The 8,214-nt window shown below is 42.4% G+C and overlaps 1 protein-coding gene and 2 pseudogenes across 6 annotated transcripts in view; 1 reads left to right on the top strand and 2 right to left on the bottom strand.

Moving 5' to 3' along the window:
• The window catches only part of THOC5 (THO complex 5), a 69,303-nt gene that overhangs the window by 14,645 nt on the left and 46,444 nt on the right, over window positions 1-8,214 (top strand). The gene's annotated exons all lie outside the window — the stretch shown is intronic.
• On the bottom strand, window positions 2,021-4,780 carry LOC105886988 (annotated as a pseudogene).
• Window positions 2,232-3,652, bottom strand: LOC105886989 (annotated as a pseudogene). Its single transcript, XR_002773429.1, has one exon. The product of XR_002773429.1 is annotated as a BRISC and BRCA1-A complex member 2-like (transcript).

Raw genomic sequence — 8,214 nt, 5'->3', positions numbered from 1 at the left:
CTCGGTATATGGGGCTGGCGCCCTACCCAGTGAGCCACAGGCGCCGCCCCCATGCCAGCATTTTTCAAAGACTTTGTCTCATGTTGTTTTGGGACTTTTTGGTAAACATCATTCTTATTGAAGTTAGGTAATATTGTGGTTTTGATTGGTATTTCCCTGGTAATTAGTAATGTTGAATACTTTTCCATATGTTTATTGGCCATTACTTTATCTTCTTTTGAAAAACTTTCTGGCTTGGCGCCTGTTGCTCAGGTGGCTAAGGCACCAGCTACATACACCTAAGGCGGCAGGTTCGAATCCAGCTCAGGCCCACCAAACAACAATGATGGCTGCAACCGAAAAAAAATAGCCAGGCATTGTGGTGGGCGCCTGTGGTCCCAGCAACTTCGGAGGTGGAGGCAGGAGACTCGCTTGAGCCCAGGAGTTGGAGGTTGCTGTGAGTTATGCCATGGCACTCTACCCAGGGGGACAGCTTGAGACTCTGTCTCAAAAAAAGAAAGAAAAACTTTCTTTCGTTCATGTCTTTTGCCCACTTTTTTATGGGGTTGTTTGATTTTTTTTTTAGAGACAGTCTTACTTTGTCACCCTCAGAAGAGTGCCATGATGTCATAGCACACAGCAACCTCCAGCACTTGGGCTTAGGTGATTCTCATGCCTCAGCCCCCCGAGTAGCTGGGATTATAGGCACCTGCCACAACGCCCAGCTGTTTTTTTTTGCAGTTTGGCTGGGGCCGGGTTTGAACCTACTACCCTCAGTATATGGGGCTGGTGCCCTACTCACTGAGCCACAGGCACCGTCCTGTTTGAGTTCTTTATAGATTCTGGTTATCATCTCTTTATTAGATGTATGGCATGCACATATTTTCTCCATTCTGTAGGTTGTCTGTTCACTCTATTGATTGTTTCCTTGGCTATGTGAATACTTTTAAATTTAATCAAGTTCCATTTGTTTATTTTTATTGATGGTATGATTGTCTTTGGAGTCTTCATAAATTCCTTGCCTGGACCAGTATCTATAAAAGCTCCCCAACATTTTCTTCTAGAATTCTTATAGTTTCATGTCTTAGGGTTTAAGTCTGATATCCATCATGAATTTTGTGAGTGGTGAGAGGTATGGATCATATTTCAGTCTTCTACATGTGGATATCTGATTTTCCCAGCACTATTTATTGAATAGGGATTCTTTTCTCTAGTGTATGTTTTTGTCTGTTTTGTCTAAGATGAGAGGGCAATATGAAGATGGTTTTACATCTGGGTTCTCGGATCTGGTCCATAGGTCTGTGTCTTGTGCCAGTGCCATGCTGCTTTGGTTACTATAGCTTTGTTGTATAGTTGAAGTCTGGTAAAGTGATGCCTCCACATTTTTTTTTTTTTTTTTTGCATAAGGTTGCTTTGGCTATTTGGTACCTTTTCTGGTTCCAGATGAACTATAGAACTCTTTCCTAGATCTGCAAAATGACTTTGGGTAATATAAACATTTTAACAGTGTTGATTCTGCCCCTCTGTAAACATGATGTTTTTCTATCTCTTTATATCTCTGCCATTTTCTTCTTGGTATTTCAGGGTTCTCTCTGTAGAGGTCTTTCACTTCCTTTTTCTTTTCTTTTCTTTCTTTCTTTTTTTTTTCTGTTTTTGAGACAGAGTCTCACTATGTCGCCCTTGGTAGAGTGCCACAAACTCATGGGCTTAAGGAATTCTCTTGCCTCAGCCTCCCAAGTAGCTGGGACTACAGGTGCTGGCCACAACACTTAGCTATTTTTTTGTTGTTGTAGTTGCCATTGTTGTTTGGCAGGCTCGGACTGGGTTTGAACCTGCCAGCTCTGGTGTATGTGGCTGGCAACCTAGCTGCTGAGCTATAGGCACTGAGCCTTTTTTTTTCTTTTTTTTAGACAGAATCTCACTTTGTCCCCATTGTGCCATAGTGTCATATTTCCCAGCAACCTCAACTCTTGGGTTCAAGTGATCTCTTGCCTCAGTTGTTTTTTTCTTTTTTTTACCATTTTATTTTTTTGTGTGTACACATTTGCTTAAAATTATTGAATTTCCAGGCCAGGTTCAGGTAATTTGAAGAGACTTTATAAGTAGTTTATATTGTCTAAATCCAAGGTATGCTGTAAACACAGTCTGGAGCAAAATGGGAGATAATGTCTTTCTTTTTTGTGTGTGTATGTGTGTGTGAGATTTATGAGTTTATTTCTTTCAATTAGGAAATATAATAAAAGAAAGAAAGAGGGAGCAATCTGAAAAGTGAGGGGCTGTAGGATTCTGGTGCTGTCAGCCAGTTCAAGTAGGGGCTCCAGCAGAGTTGGGTCTGTCTGGGCCGTGCAAAGCTGCTGTGTGAACAAAGCGCTGCCATGAGGACATTCCAAATGACTTCCAGGAAGCAGCCGTGTGTGCTGGACACACAAGTGGACAGAGCAGTCTGGCTGGCCACTTCTCAAGACTGGTGTTTCCTGGAGCTTTCCATTGGCAACTACTGCCTCCTGGAACTGAGGGACAAAGGTTTTGAAATAAGCCTTTGCTCTTTTGGTTATTTCATTTCCATCCCATCTGGGGCTGTACGGATAATTTTTGGGGGCCTGGGAGTAAAGTTGTCTGCTTTTGGTAAAGTGATAGACGGATTGAAATGTGAGAGTTGGCTGGGGAAAAAACAGGGGCAGGTCAATGTGTACAAGAAAACAAAAATCTTTCCACATCAGCAGCAGAGTGAGTTTTGTAAAGCCTTCTGCATCATATTCCATGACACCTGTGCCAAAGTGACTGAGGAAAGCAGCAGTATACTCTTTTCTTTTATGATATCCCTGAATCACATACTGCACCTTGTTGGTGAGCAGGTGGCACACTTGAGGAACATAATCAATGAGATATCCTCCTCCTGGAAAAGCTGGGATATGAAGAGCTGAGGAGCTGCCAAGTGCATGCTCAATTCAGGGTGACAAGTACAGCTTGGGGTACACTTGGGTAGCTTCAGTGTCCTCAAAACTGACAGAAAGGAGGGCCGTATCTTCTCCAGGGTCTTCATTTACATCCTTGAGCCGGTATGTGGGAATATTGCTGAAATCCACTAGCAACTTCAAAAGGAAACGAGCTGAAAATTCACCAGTCTAGTTGTTTTTTTTTCCCCAGCATATATTTCCATGTTCTCTCCATATTGTGGCTCTTCCAATAATGTCTGGTATTCAGACATGAGGCGGGAGCTCTCTTGGAGGCAGCTACATTGAAATTGATGACTGTTGCACAAGTTCCTTCAGCACAAGTAAGAGACATTCAGGATTGAAGGATTCCAGGAGGCAAGGTTCTACAGAGCCTCAGGGTCTGGCAGGAATTCAGCATCCTCTCCAAAGATAAAATTAGGGGGCAGCTCTGGGTACTGGGCATTGAAAATGATATCCCATTTTAATGTCTCTCCAGCATATGGTATGTGTAATTTAAATCGATCACAATTGGGTCCAGGAGTCAATGATGTGCAGCCAGATTTCAAGTCAGTTATCCTCAAACGGTTTGTAGCATCCAGTCCCACTTTTCCATTCCAGACCACACTGGATATAAACGGGGAGAGCATTGGCGAAATTCTGTTCAAGGCCACTCGTGGGGACATTTTAACTTGATTTGTAAATCACCAACTGGAACTTAGTCCGATCGGAAACCGGTTACCCCGAGATAATGTCTTTCTAAAGACGGGCTTAGAAATTCTAATCCAGGGTGGTGCCTCTAGTTCAAGCAGCTAAGGCACATACACCAGAGCTGTCAAACCCAAATCCGCCTGGCCTGCCAAACAATGACAACTACAACCAAAAAATAGCCGGGTGGGGCAGCACCTCTGTCTCAAAGGAGTATGGCGCCAGTCCCATATACTGGAGGTGGCGGGTTCAAACCAGGCCCTGGGTGTTGTGGTGGGCGCGTGTACTCCCAGCTACTTGGGAGGCTGAGACAGAGAATTGCTTAAGCCCAGTAGTTAAGAGGTTGCTGTGAGCTGTGATCCCACAGCACTCTGCTCAGGGCAATAGCTTGAGGCTTTGTCTCAAAAAAAAAAAAAAATTCTAATCCAGTATGTTAAGATGTTTCCTTTCTCTGGTGGCAGAGCTGACTGATTGATACCTGGCTGCTAGGCCAACATTCACTGGTATAGCCAAGAAAACAGGATATAGACCACCAAAAACAAGACCAGTCAGTCCACTCTGTGTTACAGTACAGGTTTCACAATTCAGTTCACCTGTAGTCAAAGGTAAGGTTATAAAACTTCTCTAAGCTGGCTCGGCGCCTGTGGCTCAAGTGGCTAAGGCGCCAGCCACATACACCTAAGGTGGCGGGTTCGAATCCAGCCCAGGCCCCCCCAAACAACAATGATGGCTGCAACCAAAAAAAAATTGCCAGGCTTTGTGGCGAGCGCCTGTGGTCCCAGCTACTTGGGAGGCGGAGGCAGGAGACTCACTTGAGCCCAGGAGTTGGAGGTGGCTGTGAGCTATGCCATGGCACTCTACCCAGGGGTACAGCTTGAGGCTCTGTCTCAAAAAAAAAAAACTTCTATAAGCTATATCTGTTGTCAGAAACAGAAGCCCTGCCATTGGTAAGTCAGCGGCAATATGAGCTTTTGTTACATTCAACATGCATCAGAAAAGACTTTTGATATTAGGCCATAAAGAGCAGCATTAAGTCCAATATATACTGATCCATGGTCAAGTAAATTCCTTTCTGTTTCTGGCAGCTGGTTAATTTTTCTGGTTCTAATAATGAAATATGTTTGGTTTTCCTTAGTATCATCTGGTTTATGATTTTCCATCTTGAGCCTTGTGTTCTTCTCTCAGGAGCTGCTGCTGCCTCCGATTTTCTTCAGTAATGCCCTGGGTTCACTGCAACCTTTGTTCAACTCTCCTGGATGCGGTGAACCCAGGGCGTTGTTCAACTTTCCTCTCCCGTCTTTGGCTGACACGTAACTTGATCTATTTTTATTTTTTTATTTTTTGAGACAGAGTCTCATTACGTCACCCTCGGTAGAGTGCCATAGTGTCACAGCTCACGGCAACCTCAAACTCTTGGCCTCAAGAGATTCTCTTGCTTCAGCCTCCCAAGTAGCTGGGACTATAGGCGCCCACCGCAATGCCCACTTATTTTTTGTTGTTGTTTTTGCAGTTGGTTAGCTGGCCAGGGCTGGGTTCAGACCAGTGAACCTGTGAACTTCCATGTATGTGGCTGGCGCCATAATCCCTATGCTATGGGCATGGAGCCGCAGTTTTTCATTTTAGTAGAGACAGGGTCTTGTGCTTGCTCAGCCTGGCTTCGAACTCATGAGCTCAAGAAGTCCGTCTGCCTAGGCCTCCCAGAGTGCTAGGTTTATAGGCAGGAGCCACCACTCCTTGCCTACTTCCTTAGTTAAATGTATTCCTAAGTATTTTCTTTTCTTTGTTGCTATCGTAAAAGGTATTGAGTCTTTGATTCTCAGCTTGACTATTATTGGTGTATATGAATGCTACTGATTTGTGTACATTGATCTTGTAACCTGAGACTTTGCTGAATTTATTCAGTTCCAGGAGTCTCTTAGCAGAATCTGTGGGTCTTTCTAGATACAAGATCACATCGTCAGCATAAAGTGATAGTTTGACCTCTTCTGCCCCCATTTGGATAGACTTGATTTTCTTCTCTTGTTTGCTCTGTTCAGGGTTTCCAGCACTATGTTCAATAGAAGTGGTAACAGTGGGCAACTTTGTCTCACTCCAATTCTAAGTGAAAGTGCTTTTAATTTTTCCCCATTCAGTATGATGTTGGCTGTGGGTTTGTCATATATGGCTTTTATAATTTTGAGGTAAGTCCTATTTATGCTTATTCTGAATTTTGCCAAATATTTTTTCTCTATCTATTGAAAGTATCATATGGTCTTTGTTATTGTTTTTATTTTTGTGGTGAATTACATTTATAGATTTGTGTATGTTGAACCATCCTTGCATCACTGGGATGAAACCTACTTAGTTATGGTAGATTATTATTATTATTTTTTGATGTGCAGCTACATTCTGTTTGCTAGGATTTTATTGAGAATTTTTGCATCTGTATTTGTAAGAGATATTGATATGTAGTTTTCTTTGTTTGCTATGTCCTTTTCCTGGCTTTGGTATCAAGGTGATATGTATTGGCTTTGTAAAACATGTTGGGGAGGATTCCTTCCTTCTTGTGCTATGGAATAATTTCTGCATTATAGGTACTAGTTTTCCTTCATAGGTCTGGTAAAATTCAGGTGTAAAACCATCTGGTTTGTGACTTCCTTTTGTTGGAAGATTTTTTAAATTGCTACTTCAATTTTGGTACTTGTTACTGGTCTGTTTAGGAATTCTGTTTCTTCCTGAGTGAGACTAGCGAAGCTATTTATGTATTTCTAAAAATTGTCCATTTCCTCCACATTTTCAAGTTTTATGTGCTTAGAGATTTTTATAGTATTTAGGGATGGTATTTTGTATTTGCCTGCTATCAGTTTTGATTTCTCTTTTTTTTCATTTCTGATTGAGCTTATTAGAGTCTGTTCTATTTCTGGTTAATCCAGCAAAAGGCCTGTTAATTTTGTTTATCATTTTGAAGAGCCAACATTTTATTTCATTAATCTTTTTTTTTTTTAAGAGACAGGGTTTCACTTTGTCATCTTTGGTAGAGTGCTATGGTGTCCCAGCTCACAGCAACCAGCTCACAGCAATTGTCTTGCCTCAGCCTCCTGAGTAACTGGGATTACAGGCATCTGCCACAAAGCCCAGATATTTTTTTGTTGCAGTTTGGCCAGGGTCGGGTTTGAACCTACCATCCTCAGTATATGGGGCTGGCGCCCTACTCACTGAGCCATAGGTGCTGCCCAATTTCATTAATCTTTTATCTAATTCTTTCCTCATTGTTCTCATTTAGTTCTGCTCTGATGTTGGTTATTTCTTTTCTTCTGCTGGGTTTGGGGTTCTTTTAAGGAGCTTTTATTTATTGACCATAAAAGGAATGTCTATAGTGTGTAATTTAATGTTATTCTAAATATATAGTGTTTTTTATGTTGGACTTTCCATGGTTGCATCCCATCCATTCATAGTGACTTTTTGCCTTTTGATATTTGTGCAAGAATTCCAGGGGCTTTTGGTTGGCACATGTGTTCTGTTTTTCATTGAAGAAGCAGCTATTTGTTTATTTGCCTTTTTTTTGTTAAAGAATGTATTCTGTAGGGTGGCGCCTATGGCTCAGTGTGTAAGGGTGCAAGCCCCCTATACCAAGGGTAGCAGGTTCAAACCTGCCTGGCCAAAGGCATTGTGGCAGGCGCCTGTAGTCCAACTACTCAGGAGGCTGAGGCAAGAGAATTGCCTAAGCCCAGGAGCTGGAGGTTGCCGTGAACTATGTGATGCCACAGCCCTCTAGCTAGGGCAATAAAGAATGTATTCTGTTTTGTACCTTTGGTCAGTGCTATGAATTTAATAAGCATTAAGTCTGGTTCTTAGGGAATTTGTGTACATGTTTTAGCAGATGGACTGGCCTGTCACCCCCCTGTACAGTGTACTGAATGTGCTGGACACAGGGCGAGCTGTGAGCGCTGCATTCCTGTGGCAACAATCCTGAATCTGTTTCTACTCTGTCCCAATCAGGCCAATCTATGGGTCTCATTTATTACTCATATATTACTGAATTTATTAGTAATGCCAGGTCCACGTGTTTGTGAAAGTTTTAGGTTTAGCCCCTCAGGCAAGAAATGGAGCAGAATATGGTATGGGTATTCCCTAGTGGTCACAGGTAGAACCTCTGGAGAGATAGGTATGGATTCAAAGAACAGCTCAGTATTTATTCTTATCTGGATGAACTTGGGCAAGTTACCTACTTCGCTAAGTCTTAGTTTCCTCTTTTGGGGTGAAGAAAAGTCACAATCATCCAGAGTTGCAAATTTTTTTGTTTTAGACAGAGTCCAACTCTGTTGCTGAGGCTAAAGTATAGTGATCATAGTACTGTGATCATAGCTCACAGCAACCTGAAACTCCTGAGCTCAAAGGATCCTCCTGCCTCAGCCTTCCAACTAGCTGGAGCTATGGGCAAGTGCTACCATGCCTGGCTAATTTTTTTGTGTTTTTGTAGACAGGAGGTTTTGCTTTTGTTTATGCTGGTTTTGACCTTCTGGCCTCAAGCAATCCTCCTGCCTTGGCCTCCCGGAGTGCTAGGATTATAGATATAAGCAACTGTACTTAGGCTTTCCACAGTTTTTTTTTTTTT

This window comes from Otolemur garnettii, unplaced genomic scaffold (assembly GCF_000181295.1).
Source record: "Otolemur garnettii isolate 467f Iridium unplaced genomic scaffold, OtoGar3 scaffold00038, whole genome shotgun sequence".
Lineage (NCBI taxonomy): Eukaryota > Metazoa > Chordata > Mammalia > Primates > Galagidae > Otolemur > Otolemur garnettii.
This window is presented reverse-complemented; position numbering and strand designations above follow the sequence as displayed.